At 36.9% G+C, this 7,135-nt stretch overlaps 1 long non-coding RNA gene across 1 annotated transcript; it reads left to right on the forward strand.

The window, feature by feature from the left end:
* Positions 1-873: 873 nt before the first annotated feature.
* Positions 874-4,387, forward strand: LOC113069264 (uncharacterized). The gene is made up of 3 exons (XR_003279697.1): positions 874-981; positions 3,514-3,576; positions 4,329-4,387. It is a non-coding gene; the product is annotated as an uncharacterized LOC113069264 (long non-coding RNA).
* The last annotated feature ends 2,748 nt before the right edge of the window (positions 4,388-7,135 follow it).

The raw sequence follows: 7,135 nt of genomic DNA on the forward strand, positions 1-7,135 counted from the left end.
TTCCTTACATGAATATCGAAATATTCAACTCAAATAAACGCTTGTATGATGCAGTATTAGAATTAAAATTTAATTTGGGGTTCTGAAATACCCTGAACACTGCACAGAGGTTAAGATGACCATTGCTACAAAAATAAAATAACAAATGAAACTCATCCTATTTAGTTCCCTTAATAAATTATACAGTTAATGATGCTATGGACTGTGGGATTACTAACAGGCTATTAACAAAAATCTGTCTCTAAACCTCTTTTCTCTTTATTAAAAGTTGATCTAGACAAGTACATGATAGAATCAAATGTTTTTAATCAAATCCGCCTGAAAGGCCTGATCTCAAATGATTCCGGAAACGCGCTTTGGAGTCCCATCTGAATCAAATGTTTTGCAAACTCCGAAGCCCCGATCAAATGATTCGCGAAACGCGATTCGGAGTCCCGATCTGAATCAAATATTTTGAACTCGCTCCGAAGCCCCGATCAAATGATTCGTGAAACGCGATTCGGAGTCCCGATCTGAATCAAATGTTTTGCGAACTCCGAAGCCCCGATCAAATGATTCGCGAAACGCGATTCGGAGTCCCGATCTGAATCAAATATTTTGAACTCGCTCCGAAGCCCCGATCAAATGATTCGTGAAACGCGCTTCGGAGTCCCTATCTGAATCAAATGTTTTGCAAACTCCGAAGCCCCGATCAAATGATTCGCGAAACGCGATTCGGAGTCCCGATCTGAATCAAATATTTTGAACTCGCTCCGAAGCCCCGATCAAATGATTCGCGAAACGCACTTCGGAGTCCCGATCTGAATCAAATGTTTTGGATCCGCCTTCAAGTCGCCAAACCCACGTGACTGTCAAATTCACCCAGAGGATCAGCTCCGCCTCTGTCAAACAGTGGATGCTGAGCGCCACGGACCTATGGCGTGCATCAGTCGAGAATTTCTTTGTTGGGAAACGGTTGCGCTGAATCCTCTTTTGTTTTGAGTAAGTATTGATATGTTATTGTGACATTCACAGCATTGGTTTTTAAATCATCTTATAATGATTGTAAGGCGTTGTTTGATATTAGGACAACTTTAACATGTTCACTCCTGGATAATGGTTTAGCGCTAGCTTCTAGCTAGCTGTGCATTATTAAGTTTGCATTTTTGTAATTTTGGTCTCGTGTGTATCTTCCTCTTTATAATAAAATTTAATATTCAGCATTTTATTCACTGTTTGAGTTGGTTCAGACATTATGCCGCCTGTTTGAATGTCAAAAAGTGCGGGCTTATCTGCTAATGTTAGCTACCTTCAATAGAGATCGCTAACACGTGACCAACTGGGTGGCAACGTCATCAGAACGCAAAGAACTATGGGTATGTTTGGCCAGATAACATGGTCTGGCATAGCAGGCTAGTGTTTTGGCATGAAAATAATGAAAAATTTGCCTGAAAAACAGAATATAATCCTACAAAATGCAGCGGCATAAAGAAAATATTGTCGGACCATAACGCCTAAAACTAAATCCTAATGCAAAGATGAGATATGACGAGAAAATTAAGAGAATCAAAGGACTCGATCCTTACGTGCAGGAGGAGCTTCCATGTCACGGTTATCATTGTCTGCTATATTTGCTTTTTATTGATTAAAATACATGCAATTGGTTGATGAAACATTTATTAAAATTAAGATAAAATTTTTTCAAAACGAAATTCGTTTTTAAGAAAGTGTTTCTACAAAGCAAAATTTAATGAAGTGGTAAATATCATGTCTGACGATTTACAAAACTTCATTAAGTGGTAAAAACCATTTCTTCCGATATATTGCGCATCTTATGATCCTATCTAAAAAATGAAAATAATTTTTGATAAAAAATGTTTGTAAAAAATATTTTAATGACACGGTTTTGGCGGTTCTAATGACGGTGTTCAACTATAACCGCCGGTCTCACGGTTATATACTAACCGTCACACCCCTATCTATGACTTATCACCCACAACCTACTTCATACATTTTCAGTTTCTCATCATTTCTCTGGACTATTTATAAATGTAAATGTATTAATCTAAATGTATTTACATGTTAAATATGTAAAGAAACTGAAATTAAGTTGGTTGTTACTACTATTTAAGTTATGTAATTGGGTTTGCATCCAAAGAAGACTGATTTCGCACAATTCTTCCTTAATATAGATAAAGGAGGCAGAATTTCATTCAGTCTTTGTGTATTTTATTTACAGACATGGCTAAAAAAATACACGTGAGAAGAGACATTACAAAATCTTTTGGAAAACAAAACAAAAAAAAAACATTTGCATATTAGATGTGAGCATGGTGTATAATTCTAACATGACGCCTTCACAACAATACTTGGACACATATTGGTCAAAGCACAGCACACAACCACAATTTTATCCAGCAAAGTCTTCAGCTCAGTCTCATGACCGGTGTGGACAGTGTCCGGTGATGGGGTGGATTCTCAGGACCTTCCATCCAAAGGCATCATGATTTTGATGTTTAAATGCTGAAACTGACTCCTGATTTAATTAAATTTTTCATTACAGAAGTTACTACTATTTTTATTTTTCCAGAAATGAAAATTATTAATTTAACATTAACTTTATTTTACAATGTATTTAAATCTATATAGTAAAAAAAAAAAAAAAAAATCAATCAGCAAATTTTGCAATCCGTTATTATTACAGGATTTTGCTTTAGGCAAAAATACCCTTTAAAATCCAATATGAGTTTATATTAGTTTGATTTTGTCAACTATCTTTGTCTGAGTTGCAAGGTGTCAGGTCCAGTGTTGGGAAGTTTACTTTGGAAATGTTATAGTTTACAGATTACAAATTACCTTATTTAAAATGTAATATGTAGTGTCACTGTTTCAAATGACTTTAAGTAATGTAACCGATTACATTTGATTACTTTTCTAAATTTCTATTGTTTTCAGATTTTGATTATTTTGAATCATCTAAAGTAGGCAGGGTTAATGTTACAGTGGTACTCAACACTGATTACTCTCAGATTTCAGAATCCTTCTTCACTTGAATTAAGACTATAATTTAATTGTAACATACAACCACCTCAAAATAGGACTTTAGCAGCTCTTTTTACTTTGCAATCTTTTTTAGGTTAAATACAGATTTAAAATCATAAGATATAGTTTAATAGCTATGATACTGCTTTTGAAATCAAATCTTCGCATAGCTACGACAGGAAACATTGTCATCTTACAATGCCTTGGAAAAAAGGCAGTTAATCTAAAAATAAAATAAAATAAATAAATAAATAAATAATCATTTACACAAACCAAAATAGGAAATAAAACAGTTATGAAATAAGCATGTGTCATATTCTGTGTCTTCAACTCCAGAAACATTGGTGTCTCATATTTTAAATATGTATATGTGTGAAAATATTCAAATGTAACTCCCTTTGTAATCATTAACAATATCATAATTAACTAATTTAATTACAGTGTACATTACATTAACATATTACAGCTACATTTATTTTGCAATTAAATTAGGACTGCCTCTGCATAGGGCCCGGGATCTTGTGCGGCCCCCTGGGGACGTCCCCTGTTTGCTGGGTACGGTGAGAGGAGGAGGAGACAATAACTGTGAGGAAAGGTACTTTAGTGTGTGCTAAGCCCTTCACGGAGGATGAGGTCCGTGTCCAACCGGAGTACGGTCGATCTCGCACCGTGGGCTGTGCCTTCCAGGTTTGCGTGGAAAAGTTGCGGAGACGTTAAATCACGCGTCAAAACGGGATGTTTGTGTTGCAGAGCAGTAAATGTGGAGATGGTACAGGAGCACGATTACAACAGCCGTCCAGTCCCAGGTGAGTGTAATGTGTTAACTAAAACAATAACTTATATTAAAAGCTTATCGGCAACTATAGACATTAATCAAATATAGTATGTTTTATTTGTATTGTTCGATGTAACTTTATATACATTTAATGTAGCACATGGTAGCAGTTATGCTAACAGTCGAGCAGGTTAGTGAAGCGGTGTTTTTATACTTTTGCCATCATCCTTTTATTCTGCTCTCTTTCTGGCTCAAGTCACACAAAATTAACAAAGACAATTAAAGTTATCAATAAAATCCACAAGAATGAAGGAAATACGAGCAGTTGAACAAACATCTGTTGTACAAGCAGAATTCAAATTATTTTATAATGGTTTGTAGTTTATTTAACTTTGAATTGTTGTTCTATGTAACTGGTATATTATTGCATAAATGTGATAGTAACTTTCCAAATTAATGAGTTGTTTTTATTAAAGTGTTATGTTTAACACAAAATAATACATGTATTGTTGTTTGCTTGATGTTAATTAAGTGCTCTTGCTGAGGCATGGGAAAAATAAAGGAGCTGGAAAAAACACCTGCTAGTGACATCAGCATCATCTACTCACCTGCTAGTGACATCAGCATAATCTACTCACCTGCTAGTGACATCAGCATCATCTACACGCCTGCTAGTGACATCAGCATCATCTACTCACCTGCTAGTGACATCAGCATCATCTACACGCCTGCTAGTGACATCAGCATCATCTACTCACCTGATAGTGTCATCAGCATCATCTACACGCCTGCTAGTGACATCAGCATCATCTACACGCCTGCTAGTGACATCAGCATCATCTACACGCCTGCTAGTGACATCAGCATCATCTACACGCCTGCTAGTGACATCAGCATCATCTACTCATCTGCTAGTGACATCAGCATCATCTACACACCTGCTAGTGACATCAGCATCATCTACTCGCCTGCTAGTGACACCATGCTTCTCTTCACCTGCTAGTAACTTGTCTGCTTTGTGATAAGCTAATTTTGTTATCTTCTAGTTAGTTTAAGCTTTTGTTACCTTCTCAGTCAGGGTTTTAACCAACATTATACATATAATCTTTCACATACTTCTCAGTGTGTTTTTTTTTTTTTTTTGCTGAATTTAATGCTTAGAAGTTAGGGGGAAAATTTAAGTCAGAAATATTTTATAAAAATCTAACTCTTTAGTTTTACTTGTCACAAGATCACACCAGGTTAACTAAGCCAGTAACCATCAGCTGACCGTGGAATGACAATTGTGTGTTTCTTTCTCAGTTTTGCATGGTCCCCAATAAACTCAACATGGGATGCCTCTCCGATTTCTTTCACATCAGGGCACTTAACCTCTACCAGGACACAGGGAGGTTCTTCATTTGGGTCCACCACTTTGCCATCTGCACCAAGGTGTGGAGCATCAGGGTGGATGATGAGACCAGATGGAAGAACGTTAACGTCAAAGGTCTCCTCATAGTGGTGAAGAACCTCGGGCTCAAGTTTTAATCCTCTACACATCGCTCTCTAGAGACCCCGACAGATGTTTACACACACTGTTTAATGCAAGATATAAATGCATTTAACCTGCAATTACAAATACATAATGTTTTGATGTTTTATTCCCAAAATGTTGAATACTGATATATGCAATGATAAAAGAAAGATAGTGCTTTAAGAGGTGAAATTAAAAACACCAATATCTAGACAATCATGAATTGTAACATCACTTCCTTTAATGTTTTTTTCATATACAGTTGAAATGTAATTTGTTTAAAAGTTAAATTTTTGAAAAAAAAAAAAAAAAAAAGTATTACATGTTTATATGAAATGCTTATACGAAATAAATATGTAGTTAACTTTAAAGTATAGCTACATTTTTTGCTTTCATTCATGGTCATATGAAAAATTTGCCGTACTTAAGTGGTAGATTTCTGCTATTTACTGGAAACATTTAAAATTACAATTTTAAACAAAAGCACTATATGAACATTCTGAGTGATTTTATTACACTAATATACTATCAAACATCCCAATTTCTGTTTTGGTAAAGTCATTAATTGTCATGTCATATAGATGAATTAGAATTTAATTTGGGGTCCTGAAATACCCTGAACACTGTTACTGATGCTATGGACTGTTGGATTGATAACAGGCTATTAACAAAAATCTGTCTCTAAACCGCTTTTCTCTTTATTAAAACTTGATCTAGTAGCCTACATGATAAAATCATATGCTTTGCAAATCCGCTGGAAAGACCTGATCTCAAATGATTCGTGAAACGCGATTCGGAGTCCCGATCTGAATCAAATGTTTTGCGAACTCCGAAGCCCCGATCTCAAATGATTCGCGAAACGCGATTCGGAGTCCCGATCTGAATCAAATGTTTTGCGAACTCCGAAGCCCCGATCTCAAATGATTCGCGAAACGCGATTCGGAGTCCCGATCTGAATCAAATGTTTTGCGAACTCCGAAGCCCCGATCTCAAATGATTCGCGAAACGCGATTCGGAGTCCCGATCTGAATCAAATGTTTTGCGAGCTCCGAAGTCCCGATCTCAAATGATTCGCGAAACGCGCTTCGGAGTCCCGATCTGAATCAAATGTTTTGCAAACTCCGAAGCCCCGATCTCAAATGATTCGCGAAACGCGATTCGGAGTCCCGATCTGAATCAAATGTTTTGCGAACTCCGAAGCCCCGATCTCAAATGATTCGCGAAACGCGCTTCGGAGTCCCGATCTGACTTCTGAATCAATGTTTTGGATCCGCCTTCAAGTCGCCAAACCCGCGTGACTGTCAAATTCGTTTTGGTGCCGCCCAGAGGATCAGCTCCGCGGGCGGCGCCGTCAAACAGCGGATCCTGAGCGGACCTATGGCGTGCATCAGTCGAGAATTTCTTTGCTGGGACATGGTTGCGCTGAACCCTCTTTTGAGTAAGTATTGATATATTGCGACATTCACAGCATTGGTTTTTAAATCGTCTTGTATTTTAATGATTGTAAGACGTTGTTTGATATTAGGACAACTTTAACATGTTCACTCGTGGATAATGGTTTAGCGCTAGCTTCTAGCTAGCTGTGCATTATTCAGTTTGCATTTTTGTAATTTTGTTCTCGTGTGTGTGTGTATCTTCCTCTTTATAATAAAACTTAATCTTCAGCATTTTATTCACTGTTTGAGTTGGTTCAGACATTATGCCGCCTGTTTTAATGTCCAAAAGTGCGGGCTTATATCTGCTAATGTTAGCTATCGTCAATAGAGATCGCTAACATGTGACCAACTGGGTGGCAACGTCATCAGAACGCAAAGAACTATGGGTAT

Source organism: Carassius auratus, unplaced genomic scaffold, assembly GCF_003368295.1.
Source record: "Carassius auratus strain Wakin unplaced genomic scaffold, ASM336829v1 scaf_tig00001218, whole genome shotgun sequence".
Lineage (NCBI taxonomy): Eukaryota > Metazoa > Chordata > Actinopteri > Cypriniformes > Cyprinidae > Carassius > Carassius auratus.